This window comes from Lepidochelys kempii, chromosome 7 (assembly GCF_965140285.1).
Source record: "Lepidochelys kempii isolate rLepKem1 chromosome 7, rLepKem1.hap1, whole genome shotgun sequence".
In the NCBI taxonomy this organism is placed as follows: Eukaryota; Metazoa; Chordata; order Testudines; family Cheloniidae; genus Lepidochelys; species Lepidochelys kempii.
The window spans coordinates 91,837,810-91,856,241 of NC_136386.1; positions in this window are offsets into that span (position 1 = coordinate 91,837,810).

Consider the following 18,432-nt stretch of genomic DNA (forward strand, 5'->3'; position numbering starts at 1 on the left):
GGCAGAAGATAATCAAGGTCCATATGTCTATCACAAAAATCCATATGACACCCCAAACGTTAGCTTCTGAAATAACATTCTAACTTAGATGGCTGATGTTAGAGCATGCGTGAAACCTTTTTAGGCAAACTTTTTGTATTAAAAAAAAAAGAGGCAGATTTGGGTCAACTGAAACATTTAGCAAATTCATGTCAAATTTACTGAATTGTTAGCCATGAAAGAAACACATCTGAGTCAAAATGTTTCATTTCAATATTTTTAATATGAAACATTTTGACTGTGATTCAAAATGATTTTGTTTTGAATTTTATTTCAATGTTAATTTTTTAAAATGTTTTGTATAATATATATATATATATATATATATATATATATATATATATTTCTAGGTAAAACTAATCCCCCCTCTTTTTGTTTGGTTCACTGAAAAAATTGAATTTTTTTCATTTTGCATTGACCGAAACAATTTTGTTATTGTTTTTAGTTTGGCCACAGAACTGAAAAATCAGTTATTTGCACAGCGCTAGTTGATAGCTCCCTGTTGGTTGCACTTTTGAAAAAGCTGAAGAGAATAATACATTATTTTTGCAGTAATTTTATGCTTGAAAACACTGGATAGTTTATATATAGTAATATTAAGAACTCAGGTACAGTTAGATTAAAAATTGGAAGATTTAGTAATGCTTATTTTAAAGAGTCAAATATAATAACATGGAAAACAACTTATTCTAAAGATCCACATTTTTGGAGGATGGCAGAATACACACAGATCAATTTATACACAGGGTACTATTGGCTCCTGATTCCAAATCTCAGCAATTTGCTTTGCAGATCTGACAGGAAAATTTTACTTTATTTGTATGTGAATAAAAACAGATGACATGGCACAGCCCATAGGTGCTGGAGCTGGGGGTGCTACTGCACCCCCTGGCTTGAAGTGGTTTCCATTATATACAGGGTTTACAGTTTGATTCAACGCTTTCAGCACCCCCACTATAAAATTGTTCCAGCACCCCTGGCACAGCCTGGAGGTCTGTGGCATAATATTGACATACTGGACATACTCTTAGGAGTGGATTTTTCTTGTTCTTGGGCATATTGATTTGAAATGTGGATTACATTTCCAGATTTTTCTTCCTCTAATTATGCTAAATTTGGTGAAACTTGAGTCAGAAAATTAAATTTCTTTGTTAGAACATAAAGAATGGCCATACTGGGTCAGACAAAAGGTCCATCTAGCCCAGTATCATATCTTCCAACAGTGGCCAATGCCAGGTGCCCCAGAGGGAATGAACAGAACAGGTCATCATCAAATGATCCATCTCCTGTCGCCCATTCCCATTTATGAATATTGAATTTTATCTGCCATTTTGCAGCCCAGTCACCCAATTTTGTGTGATCCCTTTGTAACTCTTTGCAGTCAGCTTTGTACTTAACTATCTTCAGTAGATTTGTATCCTCTGCAAATTTTACCCCTTTTTCCAGATCATTTATGAATATGTTATATAGGACTGGGCCCAGTACAGATCCCTAGGGGACACCACTATTTACATCTCTCCATTCTGAAAACTGACCATTTATTCCTACCCTTTGTTTCCTGTCTTTTAAACCGGTTACTGATCCATGAGAGGATCTTCCCTCTTATCCCATGACTGCTTACTTTGCTTAAGAGCCTTTGGTGAGGGACCTTGTCAAAGGCTTTCTGAAAATCTAAGGACACTATATCACTGGATCAACCTTATGCACATGCTTGTTGATCTGCTCAAAGAATTCTAGTAGATTGATAAAGCATGATTTCCCTTTACAAAGACCAGTTTGACCCTTTCTGAACAAATCATGTTCATCTATGTGTCTGATAATTCTGTTCTTTACTATAGTTTCATCCAGTTTGCCCGGACACAGCATTGGACACAATTAGGATACAGCGTAGATTTTAACTCTGTTTTGCGTCAATGGAAAAACTAATTCCCTTCATCTTAGAGAGTACTTGTATACTGCAGAATGAAAACAATAACAAATGTCCCTCTATACCTACAATAAATACAACTTGGATTCCACAGCAACACCTCTGCAATAATGACATATGCAGAATAGTATACTTTCTGTTAAAAGAAAAACTGTTTTCTTTTGATATAATAGCTTTCCTAGCTGCTACAGTGCTTGAATAAATTAGTGAGCATAATTTTAGTAATCAGATAATTCAGACACTTTTCATCCAAGGATAATGTCTAAATATTTCATAACCTAGAACTCACAGATCAGGACACAAAAAAAAAAAAAAAAAAAGAACAGAGTGTAGCATCAAAATTAGTTTCACAGCTATTTAGCTTATTTTTTTCTTTTAAAAATAACAGTAATAGAGTTAATAAAAAGTGTTTCTTCTCTGATCTGGATCCAGGTGGTCTCTTTCAGATAAGAGCCTGTAAACCCACATTAATATATTTAATTTGGAACTGTTCACTAGAAGTCAAACAATGTGTCACTGGAATAAACTCTTGTAGACACTACACAAAGACTCCCATTGGAACATAAGATCACATTTGTGAGAGGAGATGGCTTGTGAGAGGAGTTTCTGTCATTACATGAGAAACATTTTGACAAGTTTTACAATCTAGAATCAAATTAAGAACGAGAGTTCCATTTTGAAAAGCAAAAAGCCTCTCTAAATATCCAACAATGCAAACTGCTCGTCTTCAAAGAATGTGATTTCAAAAATAGCTTAAAAAGAAGCTTAATAAATGGTTCTTATTAAAACAAGAACTCAGTATAGTTACTCTACTTCAGGCTTTTATATTAAAAATTACAATAGAATGTTTCAAATAAAGAATACACTTTTACCAAAGGACTGTACTCCAGACCACAAGCTAAATGGTAGATAATCTTCTCTATGACAGGTTTCAGAGTAGCAGCCGTGTTAGTCTGTATTCACAAAAAGAAAAGGAGTACTTGTGGCACCTTAAAGACTATCCAATTTATTTGAGCATAAGCTTTCGTGAGCTATAGCTCACTTCATCGGATGCATAAAAGTGGAAAATGCAGTGAGGATGTTTTTATACACACAGACCCTGAAAAAATGGGTGTTTATCACTTCAAAAGGTTTTCTCCCCCACCCCACTCTCCTGCTGGTAATAGCTTATCTAAAGTGATCACTCTCCGTACAATGTGTATGATAATCAAGGTGGGTCATTTCCAGCACAAATCCAGGGTTTAACAAGAACATCTGAGGAACGGGGGGAGGGGGGGAGGGATAGGTTACCTTGCATTATGACTTAGCCACTCCCAGTCTCTATTCAAGCCTAAGTTAATTGTATCCAATTTGCAAATCAATTCCAATTCAGCAGTCTCTTGCTGGACTCTGGTTTTGAAGTTTTTCTGTTGTAAGATCGCAACTTTCATGTCTGTAATCGCGTGACCAGAGAGATTGAAGTGTTCTCCAACTGGTTTATGAAGGTTATAATTCTTGACATCTCATTTGTGTCCATTTATTCTTTTACATAGAGACTGTCCAGTTTGACCAATGTACATGGCAGAGGGCATTGCTTGCACATGATGGCATATATCACATTGGTAGATGTGCAGGTGAACGAGCCTCTGATAGTGTGGCTGATGTTATTAGGCCCTGTGATGGTGTCCCCTGAATAGGTATGCAGGCACAGTTGGCAACGGGCTTTGTTGCAAGGATAGGTTCCTGGGTTAGTGGTTCTGTTGTGTGGTATGTAGTTGCTGGTGAGTATTTGCTTCAGTTTGGGGGGCTGTCTGTAGGCAAGGACTGGCCTGTCTCCCAAGATTTGTGAGAGTGATGGGTTGTCCTTCAGGATAGGTTGTAGATCCTTGATAATGCGTTGGAGAGGTTTTAGTTGGGGGCTGAAGGTGACGGCTAGTGGCGTTCTGTTATTTTCTTTGTTAGGCCTGTCCTGTAGTAGGTGACTTCTGGGTACTCTTCTGGCTCTGTCAATCTGTTTCTTCACTTCAGCGGGTGGGTATTGTAGTTGTAAGAATGCTTGATAGAGATCTTGTAGGTGTTTGTCTCTGTCTGAGGGGTTGGAGCAAATGCGGTTGTATCGTAGAGCTTGGCTGTAGACAATGGACCGTGTGGTGTGGTCTGGGTGAAAGCTGGAGGTATGTAGGTAGGAATAGCGTTCAGTAGGTTTCCGGTATAGGGTGGTGTTTATGTGCCCATTGCTTATTAGCACCGTAGTGTCCAGAAAGTGGATCTCTTGTGTGGACTGGTCCAGGCTGAGGTTGATGGTGGGATGGAAATTGATGAAATCATGGTGGAATTCCTCAAGGGCTTCTTTTCCATGGGTCCAGATGATGAAGATGTCATCAGTATAGCGCAAGTAGAGTAGGAGTATTGGGGGACGAGAGCTGAAGAAGCATTGTTCTAAGTCAGCCATAAAAATGTTGGCATACTGTGGGGCCATGCAGATACCCATAGCAGTGCCACTGATTTGAAGGTATACATTGTCCCCAAATGTGAAATAGTTATGGGTAAGGACAAAGTCACAAAGTCCAGCCACCAGGTTTGCTGTGACATTATCAGGGATAGTGTTCCTGACGGCTTGTAGTCCATCTTTGTGTGGAATGTTGGTGTAGAGGGCTTCTACATCCATAGCGGCCAGGATGGCATTTTCAGGAAGATCACCAATGGATTGTAGTTTCCTCAGGAAGTCAGTGGTTCTCGAAGATAGCTGGGAGTGCTGGTAGCATAGGGCCTGCGGAGGGAGTCTACATAGCCAGACAATCCTGCTGTCAGGATGCCAATGCCTGAGATAATGGGGTGCCCAGGATTTCCAGGTTTATGGATCTTGGATAGTAGACAGAATATCCCAGGTCGGGTTTCCAGGGGTGTGTCTGTGTGGATTTGATCTTGTGCTTTTTCAGGGAGTTTCTTGAGCAAATTCTGTAGTTTCTTTTGGTAACCCTCAGTGGGATCAGAGGGTAATGGCTTGTAGAAAGTGGTGTTGGAGAGCTGCCGAGTAGCCTCTTGTTCATATTCCGACCTATTCATGATGACAACAGCACCTCCTTTGTCAGCCTTTTTGATTATGATGTCAGAGTTGTTTCTGAGGCTGTGGATGGCATTGTGTTCTGCACGGCTGAGGTTGTGGGGCAAGTGATGCTGCTTTTCCACAATTTCAGCCTGTGCATGTCGGTGGAAGCCTCTATGTAGAAGTCCAGTCTGCTGTTTCGGCCTTCAGGAGGAGTCCACCTAGAATCCTTCTTTTTGTAGTGTTGGTAGGAAGGTCTCTGTGGATTAGTATGTTGTTCAGAGGAGTGTTGGAAATATTCCTTGAGTCGGAGACATCGAAAATATGGTAGTCTTATGAAAGAAGAGGGGGGGAAGCTACCTACATTAGTATACATGTTTAGAAATCTTTCTGAAAAAAAAGGGAAGTTACTTTGAGATGTGGTGTTTGTGTCCACTTCTGGTGTTCAAGTACTGGAGATCAGTATGCTTTGGCCAGTGGTGTTAAAGCCTGAATTTTGCAGCTTCTTTTGGCTATGTCTACACTACAGGCCTCAGGTATGATTCCCAGTTTATGTAGCCTTACTTACACTAGTTAAGCTAGTGCACTAAAAAATAGTAATGTAGCCGCAGCAGTACAGATAGTGATGGGGGCACAGGCTAGCCATCCCAGGTACAAACCTGCCTAAGCCCCTGAGTATGTACTTGGGGCAACTGGCCTATGACCTTTGCTGCAGGTACAAGGCTCAAGTGAAAATTCTGCACAGATTATATCCCTAGAGAACTAGAATTATAAAATAAATAAATCTATCACTCTTCACATGCTACTATGATTAATATTCACAGTAGCACTGATTATGGTGAAAGGTGCTTTCTGAACACTCAGACGTTCCAAAACAATCTCTGCTCCAAGGATCTCACTATCTCAGTGCTGAGTCAGAGTACAAAGTGCTTCTTATGTTATAAACTTTAAAGCTGGTTTGTAAAGGGGGTGTAGCTTCTCTCTAAAGAGCTGGGTTCCAGTAAGCAAGAAGCACATTTCAGCCAAACTGCAGAAACAGGCATCTCTTTTACTTAGAGTAAAAGATATACATTTTAAGCAGTGCATGAAACGTTGTTGTTGTTTTTTTACTCCTGTTTACATGAATGGGAATTACGTGGCCATATCCCCAAGCACTGCTTTGCCATGGTATGTGTAGGAATATAGGCCCATATTAGAGTTGGGTGACGTGTGATTTTAAATTGACTTGGGATATTAGCATGAACAATCGGCCCAAACGTGGAACCAGAAAGAATGAAATCATGAGAAAGAAGAGTTGTTGTTGTTGTGTTAAACTTCAAAATACCAGTTATATTATTTAAAGATTAGGCTGAAGGAATAGAAATGAAACATGGTTAATTGGGTCCCAGCTCAGTAAATAATTGGCTAGATGAGAAACTCGTTCATCTGGCCTTAGCTAAGGTCTGATAATGGGTAGTTATGTCACTTCTTTGTTAAAGGGTGTAAAAAAGTAAACTCTTAAAGGGTTCATTGCTAATACTTGACTGACCAAATTGGAGCAAACCAATATGGATCAGAGCACCCCTGAGTTTATCCCTTTTGTAAGTATCTCGATCACATGCTTATAAATGTTGTGTTACAGTTTGGATGCAGTAAATAGCTTGTTATTTAGGTGTTTTAGGCATATTTAGAGCAATTGTGTATATACCATTTGGCCTTTGGATTTAACAAAGGAATTTATGGTTAAATTAGTGTCTTGGTAATACCCTGCAAAAATAATAATAATTTGAACAGTATGCCTTGAAGTATTCTGTGCTATTTGCAGTTACTATTCCTGGAATAAGCTTAGATCCAGAACTTCTTGATTCAGTGCTTTAAAATTACTTAACTGCCATTACATACAAAATAGCATCTCTCCAGGAAAGCACTGGAGGAGCTGGTTTTAGTCATAAAGGTTAATTAATTTAGGGTGTGTATGTGTGAAATATGTTCTCTGATAAAAGAATATTAAGGCTGCAAAGTCAAGCATGAAAGTTAGGAAATCCCAGAATGAAGGTTGCCTGTGCAACCTTAATTCAGCCCAATTGTGCAATGGGATGACCTAATCTCAGTTAGTCACACCTTTGTCACCTCTCAGCTGGACCACATCAATGTGATATACTTGGACACAAAGCCTTCAGCATTTAGGAAACTCCAGCAAGTACAGAATGCTGCAGCATACCTCGTTAGCAACAGTGGCTACTATGAATGTATCACACTCATATCAGTGTGTCCTCCACTGCCTACGGTGGCTTCCTATAGAGTATCTAATCAAGGACAAGATCCCCAGTCCTTATCTTCAAAGCTTTCCAAGGCCATACTGGATCCTGTCTTCCAACAGTGGCCAGTGCCAGATGCTTCAGAGGGAATGAGCAGAATGGGGCAATTTATCAAGTGATCCATCCCCTGCCATCCAGTCCCAGCTTCTGGCAGTCAAAGGTTTTGGGACTCTCAGAGAATAGGGTAGCATTTTTAATCATCTTGGCTAATAGCCATTAGTAGACCTATCTTCCATGAATTTATCTAATTCTTTTTTTAAACTAGTTATACTTTTGGTCTTCACAACATCCCATAGCAATGTGTTTCACAGACCGTTCTCTAACCGTCTGAATTTAGCTATTGCAGCATAGATGATACGCCAGATTACCCACTCTGCTGACAGTCCCTGATAGAGACATTCCAAGAAATAAATGAACCACTGTACATCAATTCAATATTACATTCAATATATATGGTGGAGCAGAACAAAACCATTATTTTAATGTTCTGGTGCAGAGAAGCTCTATGAGCCAAAGCTTTTCCATTCTTGTTCATCTTTATCAGATACAAATGCAATTAAAAGCTAAACTTATTTTAAATACAGTGTTAAGGTTGAGATTTTAATTTCCCAAAAGTTTAATAAGAATCAGATGTAGCATACTCTCAGCAAACTTAACTAAGGAATAGTTTCAGTTTAAATAAAGCATAGTATGTAATTCGTAGAATAGTTGGACTGGAAGGGACCTCAAGAAGTCATTTAGTCCTGTCCCCTGCACTCATGGCAGGACTAAAGGCTGGTCTCCACTATCAGGGAGATTGACGTTGCTGCAATCGATGACGGGTTCGGTCACAGACATCCCCTTGGGACTGTCACCTGATGTGCTGAAATTACCTCTGAGCCCATTTTCCCTGCCAGTCTGGGACTTCCAGAACCCTCTCTTGTTGAGCCAGACACACTAGCCTGCTGCAACACAGACCCAGGGTCTGGACCACACCCCCAAAGCTGCAGGCTTTAAGTGAAAACAGTTCAGCAGGTTACCTGTCTCCAGCACCCAGACATCCAGTTCCCAGTGGGATCCACACTCCAAATAAATCAGTTCTACTCTGTATAAAGCTTATACAGAGTAAATTCATAAATTGTCTGCCCTCTATAACACTGATAGAGAGATGTGCACAGCTATTTGCTCCCCCAGGTATTAATCACTTACTCTGCTGATGCATGTGACATAATTCCCTGTAAGTTCACAGGGGTTTCTCTTTTAAAATAAAGAAATGCTTCACAGAAACACGTTCCCATCTTTTAGAAGTGATAGGGGATTTAGAAGATGGATAGCAAGTAAGACATGGTTGTTCAGAAGCCACACTACCCTGGAGGTGGCCAAAGTGGGGTTGGGGCAAGATGCAGTGTAAAGAGAGATGGCCTTCAAGGATTTCCAGAGGATCCTGTGGATTTAGGCAGTCAACAAGTGGAGGCAAAGACCGAATCCTGCCTTCCTTTGGAGGAAAATCTGTTAGTAGGAATTCAGAGTTTCCAGTCTTCTATATATGGGTTTTTCCTATAGAAAGAATGATCTAGCTGTAAAGTTTTTTTAAATGGTTTTGGTAGGCTTTACCAGTCAGAGTGATGAATATTATTTAATGAAAGGATTACTTTGGTCTCACCATTTGTTTCAAATATTTTTGCATTTATCTTCCCTGTATAAATTTAATATGAACACCCGCAAATAATTTGACTGTGTACCTGGGGTACTAGAAATGGCTGCTTAATGTTCCATTAAATTAGAAATTCAACTACAGCTATTTTGGATTTGTCCTGCTGCCCAGAAATAAATGAAATCCCAGGGGATTATACTGGTATTTTGCTATTTTTATAAATATTTTATTATGGACTTATTAGGTGCCAGGAGGAAATTTAAAATGGTGTAACTTGTACATTACATGAAAGTTAATTCAAAAGAGATGAGATGATACACTAACATGTCAGTATTAGTGAAGCCCTTTGCTTTTGGAGCCCTCTCTTAAAATTTACAGCTGTTGTACATGATAAAATTGCTAGTGATCTCTAGATTTTAATTATTAAAATACCCAGCTTATTCTTCCTGGAGAGCATGGGGGGAAATGTATATGCTCTTATAGAGGTCAGCTCACCTCTTTGGCAGAGAAACTTTCAGGAGGGAGCACAGAAATCTTCTTTCTGGAATCCTTGTAAATAGTGTCCTCTAAGGGAGGATTTGATGGCTCTGGTGAACTTGTGGGACTTGGAGAGGAGGAGAGAGGGTGTTAGACCTTCCTAACCTCTCAGATCATTTTGAATTTTAATTCTATCCTCCAAAACACTTGCAACCCCTCCCAGCTTGGTTTCGTCTGCAAACTTTATAAGTGTACTCTCTCTGCCATTATCTAGAGACCACGCTGGCTTAACCAGAAGATCTTCAATGATCTAAAACTCAAAAAAGAGTCCTACAAAAAGTGGAAACTCAGTCAAGTTACAAAGGATGAATATAAACAAATAACACAAGTATGTAGGGACAAAATGAGAAAAGCACAAAATGAGATCAAACTAGCTAGGGACATAAAAGGAAACAAGAAAACATTCCACAAATACATTTAGAAGCAAGAGGAAGACCAAGGACAGAATAGGCCAGTTACTCATTAAGGGGGGAAAGGCAATAACAGAAAATGTGGAAAAGGCAAAGGTGCTTAATGACTTCTTTGTTTCAGTTTTCACCAAGCAGGTTGGTGGCAATTGGACATCTAACATAATAAATGCCAGTGAAGATGAGGTAGGATCAGAGTCTGAAATATGGAAAGAACAAGTCAAAAATTACTTAGACAAGTTAGATGTCTTCAAATCACAGGGGCCTGATGAAACGCACCCTAGAATATCCAAGGAGCTGACTGAGGAGATATCTGAGCCATTAGCAATTATCTTTGAAAAGTCATGGAACATGTGAGAGATTCCAAAAGACTGGAAAAGGGCAAATATAGTGCCCATCTATAAAAAGGATAATCAAGCCCATATCAGACAGTTGACAAGAAGGTGTGAGGATACTTAACATAGGGAAATAGATTCAATTTGTGTAATGACCCAGCCACTCCCAGTCTCTGTTCAAGACCAAGTTAATGGTATCTAGTTTGCAAATTAATTCTAGTTCAGCAGTTTCTCGTTGGAGTCTGTTCTTGAAGCTTTTCTGTTGCAAAATTGCCACCTTTATACCGGAAACCTACTGACTGCTATACTTAACTACATGCCTCCAGCTTCCATCCAGGACACACCACACTATCCATTCTCTACAGCCAAGCTCTAAGATACAACCACATTTGCTCCAATCCCTCAGACAGAGACAAATACCTACAGGATCTCTATTAAGCATTCTTAAAACTACAATACTCACCTGCTGAAGTGAAAAAAAACAGATTGACAGAGCCAGAAGAGTACCCAGAAGTCATCTACTACAGGACAGGCCCAACAAAGAAAATAACAGAACGCCACTAGCCATCACCTTCAGCCCCCAACTAAAACCTCTCCAGCACATGATCAAAGATCTGCAACCTATCCTGAAAGACGATCCCTCATTCTCACAGATCTTGGGAGACAGACCAGTCCTCACTTACAGACAGCCCCCCAAACTGAAGCAAATACTCACCAGCAACCACACAACAAAAACACGAACCCAGGTGCCACAAGTACTCCTGTTCTTTTTGTGGATACAGACTAACACAGCTGCTACTCTGAAATATGAGTTTAGGATTTGTATTCATTTTTTGCATTAACAGATGGTAATTTGTAACACAGCAAAAGTTCTACCATTTATCTGGACTAAAATATATTTCATACAGGGCTTGGCAATTTTTGGTTTCTGCTTATTTAAGCACTATATTTTTATCTTCCTCCATTGTATGGGCTCTCGTGAAGAAGGAATGCATTTGTTCAACTATTTAAGAGTGCTTTTCCACTCTGATATTTTTGGTGCTAATAGGATAACTCAGATGTCCTTCTTTTCAAAGACAGTGACACATGCATATGGTTGGATATTAGGAAAAGCTTTTTCGCTAGGAGGGTGGTGAAGCACTGGAATGCATTACCTAGGGAGGTGGTGAAATTTTCTTCCTTTGAAGTTTTTAAGGTCAGGCTTGACAAAGCCCTGGCTGGGATGATTTAGTTCGGGATTAGATGACTTCCTGAGGTTCCTTCCAATCCTGATATTCTATGATTCATATACCTCTGGCATGGAAATAAGAACCAAATAGTTGGAGGTCCTAACCCAGTTCTGCCAATAAACTATAAATACTAGTTTTCCAGTAGTTGCATTTTAATCACACTCTTTAAAAATTACTTCTGCACATGCATCCTTCAAACCCATAGCTGTGGTACCCTCTAATTTGGGGAGCTAGAAATAAGAAGATGCTCAGCTTTAATTTTTTTAAGTAAGGTTTTAGTCAGTTTTCTAGCAAACTGCTTGTATAAACATCAACAGACAGCTAGAGAATAAAGGGACACGTAGCTGTGATCCACTTCTTGGGTAGGAGGGGTCTTAAAGATCCTCCCTCATGTCTCACTTTAAATAAAGGAAAGGAGTACTTGTGGCACCTTAGAGACTAACCAATTTATTTGAGCATGAGCTTTCGTGAGCTACAGCTCACTACAGCTCACGAAAGCTCATGCTCAAATAAATTGGTTAGTCTCTAAGGTGCCACAAGTACTCCTTTTCTTTTTGCGAATACAGACTAACACGGCTGTTACTCTGAAACCTGTCTTTAAATAAAGGGTGAGTCACTTAAGTTGCACATATCCCAAGAAATAAATATGTTTAATCCTTCCTATAATCCATCAGACAGTCCTGTGTGGAGTGGTGTGATCACGGTGGACAAGAGTTGTTTAGGTTTTTGAGAGCAGCAACAAACAGATGTTCCACAGTCCTATGCCAATAATGACCTATTTCTAATATTACCAATACTTCAGATTCCTAACTGACCACTTCCACATGAATGATGTAAACTGAGCTCCTCAATAAACACATTTTCTAGTTTCATATACCTTCAGACAGAGAAACTATGTTAATATATCTGTTTGAACTGCAGTATCATTTCGAAGTTTGCTTGCTTTCAATTGTTGATCTGTGGGCTGAGTTGGCATAGCAACATAACAATGACGATTTTTTTGAGGAGGCAGTAGGTAGTATTCTAAACAGCCTTTGTCAACTTGCTATTTTAGAATTAAATACTAATCTCTCCTTTGTCAAAACTCAGCCTTGATTCTATATACTATTGCTGTCAGATTTACTGTATTAGTAGAAATATGTTTTCTAGGGAACATTCATATTACAGTTTGCATGTTTTGAAGCCCATCATGTAAACCCCAACTGCTCAGCATATTTATAGCAATTCAGTATCACAGAGAAAAGCAGTAGATATATTAATATTATTAATAATAACCAAAGTGTGGCTAGCTAGTCATAACAAATCTGTTTATCCAGGGAATTCAAAACCTTTTTCTATGTATGAATTTCTGCCGGCTGGATTTGTTATGATTTTGTACATTATTCAGATTTGAATAGTTTATGCAAAAATATTTCAGCCTATGTATAGCTCAGTGTATTGCTCAGCCACTATTCACTGTAACAATTGCCTGGTATATTTGCTGTTCATAATTTTAGTCATGTTTATATGATTTCTCACCTAAGTCACATGTCAGTTTTCCTGCTACCTGACGGAAAATTTGAAATTTTTACAAGGGGCAAAGCTCCCTCAGCCAGCCTCTCACCAGGCAGTTGTGCTTTTAAGCTGCTCTTGGTCTGGATAGGGTCTAGCACTGTCTTTGTCTCCAGTCTCTATAGTGTACTCCTTTGGCACAGCCTCTCTGTTTGGTACCCCTTCGGGAAAAGGGAGTCCATAAGCCAGCTGCCTTACGCTCCAACACCAGTACTGAGCACTCTCTAAGCCTCCCATTATTTTAAGCACACTCTTCCTAGAGCTCCACTGTTATGGGCACTCTAGTTTATAGTCTGTCCCTTCAGGGACACATAATATTTGAAGCAAATAAACATAGAATTTGCAAAAGGATTTCTAAGACAATCAATTTACTTTAGAGACAGCACAGGAGATATACGGCTCTAGGTAAAACAATAAACACCTGCACTCTGTTCCCTGCCTCAGTTTCCTCACAACTCTTGAGCATTCTTTAGGATTTGGATCAGTGTTCTTTTAGGATTCCAAGTCCTCTCTTTTTGGCCCGAAGTCCGGTGGATCAGGGCTTCTCCTCCTATATGTTTTTCTCTGACCCCTGCTCTGGCTGGTCTGGACAAGACCTGCTGTTGTACGTTCCTTGGTGGATGCCGGATTAACAGGATCCTGAAGAGTGTGCTGTACTCTGAAATTCGCAAAGGGTCTAGAAAGAGAGTCAGACCGCTGCACAGATTTTGGGATGCTTGTAAAGATGACTTAATATCCTTTGGACTCTCTGTGGGTGATTGGAAAAGAGGTGCAGAATGCCATTCTGGTTGACAGAGTCGGCTTGTAGATGGAGCAAGGCGTTGCAAGGCGGACTGGATCAAGCTTTGTGATGACCAGTGTCACAGGAGGAAAGAATCTGCTGCTCAGATTCAAGAGTATTGCTAGTTCGTGATGTGCCCTGCCTTTGGACCGGACTATCACCTGTGCATTGGACTCAGCAGCTATCAAAGAACTCATCGGCACATACACCATGCTCTGTAAAGAGCAACATTGCAATTGATAGTGAATGCTTCCAAACTCAGATAGAACAAGTTACAATTGTGCAACCTGGAGGTGACAAAAGTGTATGTGTAGGTGCTCATCTGAGAGGACTTGTTGAACCTCCTAACCAAATAGACATGAAAGAAGGAATTGCTCCTTCTAGTGGTAGCTTCCAGGAGTAGTTAGGTGGCTAGCTAGGCCCCTGAGACTTTGCACCACCTTGACTATCTACAATATGGCACCCTCAATCACTAGTGGTGATAACACATTGGCAAGTTCCTCAAAATGTTTCCCCTTTTTTAATAGTATCATTTCTATCTTTCCCGCAGTTTTGTTGTGAGCTCTTCATATATTTCCCCATAGTCCCGCAGTCATTATGGCAGCTAGGTGGTCTCAGTTTATTTTATGAGATGTGTTGTCTACAATGAAGTTCAGATATCCCAGAAAAAACAATCTTGAGGTTTCCATTATCAGGCTAGGTAGAATCTGTTAGTCCTTCTGGGAAATTATCTGGGCTGTTGTTGAGTGTTTTGGCTGGAAGTCTGCATATCAGAAGTGTTCCTGGGTTCAGTGTACTGATGGTTATGAGAATTGAAATCCTACCCGTATTGAAGTCGGTGCGAGTTTTTGCCATTGACTTCAGTGGGTCCAGGATTTCACCCAGAATGTATACTCTCCATATATCCATGGTTGGACTAAATGCAGGAACAACTGTTGCACTAGACACCTTAGGGTGCCTAGTTGGGCAGCACTTAGTTTTGTTTATGTTTTGAAAACGTTGAGTATTTGATAAATGCCTCATTTCCAGGGGCTGAGAGAATTACTGACTTTTTAGCAGATCACCATATGTTTAAAAACTTTTTTGTTTTGGTGAGATTAGCTAAATCAAGATAAATGGCTCGTGAGGATATGAAAGCTCATTATTGTAAATGCCTCTCTCCGTGTGGATAATGAAGGCCTGGATAAGAGCTAAAGAAAAAAATGGCCTCTGCAGGCCCAGTGACATTTCTACTTGGTGGGTTGGCTCACTACAATATTAATATCTACTTAAGCACTTCCAAGTTTTGGTAAACAAAATCATTGACTGTTTCAAACAAATTAAATTAAATTTGATATGAAAATGATTGTAGCATAACTGCAACATAGAATCATAGAATACTAGGGTTGGAACGGACCTCGGGAGGTCATCTAGTCCAACCCCCTGCTCAAAGCAGGACCAATCCCCAACTAAATCATCCCAGCCAGGGCTTTGTCAAGCCTGACCTCAAAAATATCTAAGGAAGGAGATTCCACCACTTCCCTAGGTAACGCATTCCAGTGTTTCACCACCCTCATAGTGAAAAAGTTTTTCCTAATATCCAACCTAAACCTCCCCCACTGCAACTTGAGACCATTACTCCTTGTTCTGTCATCAGCTACCACTGAGAACAGTCTAGATCCATCCTCTTTGGAACCCCCTTTCAGGTAGCTGAAAGCAGCTATCAAATCCCTCCTCATTCTTCTCTTCTGCAGACTAAACAATCCCAGTTCCCAGCCTCTCCTCATAAGTCATGCGTTCCAGTCCCCTAATCATTTTTGTTGCCCTCCGCTGGACGTTTTCCAATTTTTCCACATCCTTCTTGTAGTGTGGGGCCCAAAACTGGACACAGTACTCCAGGTGAGGCCTCACCAATGTCAAATAGAAGGGAACGATCACATCCCTCGATCTGCTGGCAATGCCCCTACATATACATCCCAAAATGCCATTGGCCTTCTTGTCAACAAGGGCATACTGTTGACTCATATCCAGCTTCTTGTCCAATGTAACCCCTAGGTCCTTTTCTGCAGAGCTGCTGCCGAGCCATTCGGTCCCTAATCTGTAGCGGTGAATGGGGTTCTTCCGTCCTAAGTGCAGGACTCTGCACTTGTCCTTGTTGAACCTCATCAGATTTCTTTTGGGCCAATCCTCTAATTTGTCTAGGTCCCTCTGTATCCTATCCCTACCCTCCAGCGTATCTACTTCTTCTCCCAGTTTAGTGTCATCTGCAAACTTGCTGAGGGTGCAATCCACACCATCCTCCAGATCATTTATGAAGATATTGAACAAAACCGGTCCAAGGACAGACCCTTGGGGCACTCCACTTGATACCGGATGCCAACTAGACATGGAGCCAGTGATCACTACCCATTGAGCCCAACAATCTAGCCAACTTTCTATCCACGTTATAGTCCATTCATCCAGCCCATACTTCTTTAACTTGCTGACAAGAATACTGTGGGAGACCGTGTCCAAAGCTTTGCTAAAGTCAAGGAACAACACACTCACCTCTTTCCCCTCATCCACAGAGCCAGTTATCTCGTCATAGAAAGCAATTAGATTAGTCAGGCATGACTTGCCTTTGGTGAATACATGCTGACTGTTCCTGATCACTTTCCTCTCCTCTAAGTGCTTCAGAATTGATTCCTTGAGGACCTGCTCCATGACCTGCTCAAAGATCAGACCATGCAAAAGTTTCCTAAATTTATCACAGGTACTTTTAACTGTCACATTTGTTTATACAGTTACCTGCTCAGTAACCCTAATTCATTTTTATAATACATTGCACAAAGGCAAATATTTTTTACATCACCCTTCATGTAAAAATAGCTTTCAGCATATTAAGCCAGATCCCCTCTTGGAAGTCAATGGCAAAATTCCCATTGATTTCATTGGGAACTGAATATGCATGTTATTTGGAAAACACCTGTTTGGTCACTCTTGGCAGACTAGATGTACAGATTTAAAATACATGCTACTTCCTCACCCATAAATGCTTAGAACACAACTCAGAAGTTTACACGTGCTTACTATGAATAGAAATGTGTGAACAGCTGGGTCATTTTATTTTTCTTTTTAGTTAGTGTGTGTCTCATATAAATAATGAGGAGATGGGTGTTGAGTAGCTGTTGCATGGGAGTTTGGGGACTGTGTATGAGGTCAGTTACCTTGTCACATTGCTGGGTTATTCGTTTTGATACAGTGGAATTATTAAATCCTTTTTATGTAATATATTTTTGGAAGATTGGTGCCTGGAGCATTATATGGTCACTTTTTTTTAGCTTTTAAAACTCTCAATAAATAAAAAAAAAAACTGTCAGAGGTTTCTTATTCAATAGCTCTCCTCTTCCTCATGCATGAACTTTTCACACTTTTCAGTAAAAGAACCTTGCAGAGGGATTATTATTAATTTCAGAGGCTCAGGATCTGTTACTGTTGCTGAAGTAACATGGTTTTGGTAATTAAATATTCATGGTAAATAGGCCCAATGGCCTGTGATGGGATATTAGATGGGGTGGGATCTGAGTTACCCAGGAAAGAATTTTCTGTAGTATCTGGCTGGTGAATCTTGCCCATATACTCAGGGTTTAGCTGATTGCCATATTTGGGATCGGGAAGGAATTTTCCTCCAGGGCAGAGTGGAAGAGGCCCTGGAGGTTTTTCGCCTTTCTCTGAAGCATGGGGCACAGATCACTTGCTGGAGGATTCTCTGCTCCTTGAAGTCTTTAAACCACGATTTGAGGACTTCAATAGCTCAGACATAGGTGAGAGGTTTTTCACAGGAGTGGGTGGGTGAAATTCTGTGGCCTGCGTTGTGCAGGAGGTCAGACTAGATGATCATAATGACCTTATGATCAACTTCTGACCTTAGTATCTATGAATCTATGTACAGTTATCTTTTAGCTACTGTAGCATATAGCTGCAAAAAATAATCCCACGGTCTTGATACTGTTAAACCTCCAGTTGGGAATAAAGACGATAGGAGTGGATCGTTTTCACACCTGATCTTTGGAAAAATTAAGGAATTAGCTGTTTGGCAGCTATTAGAATATTCTATATGGTCAGCTGCCTAAGGATGCCCTTCAAAACCTGACTAAGCTAAGTAAATTTCACTGATTGGCAGACGGCCAGCACGAGGTCTATGTCCCACAAAAGTCCCACTTAAAATAGAACTTAAGTACTTCATTGGCACTTAAGTGTTGCATAGGTCATGTTCTGTCTCTCTCTGCAGAGGGGTGAATTTTATTCATGGTGAACAATGGGGGACTTGCTTTGGGGCTGTACTGAACTATGAAACACTGATTCAAAAATATTGATACAGTGGGTGAGACATTCTCTTGCACTGACATCCTGCTCTAAATGCTACCAACTGATAAGACCCCATCTGCCAACTGGGGAGAGCCATTGTACAGCATGTCCTGTCCCTTGTGCCAGGGGACAATGGGTGTACAAGCTCTTCTACCCTCATCGCGTCTCAACCCTGATCAAAGTAGGCCACAAGGTGAGAGGTTCGCTCCATACTAGGCTAATTTTGTCTGAGTATTGTCACTTAGTAGATAAAGGAAATTCTCTGCTTTATCTTAAGCACATTAAATATGCTATAGTAAAAATATAGACTAGTAAGAAATAAGATAAAAATTCCAATTTTTGAAG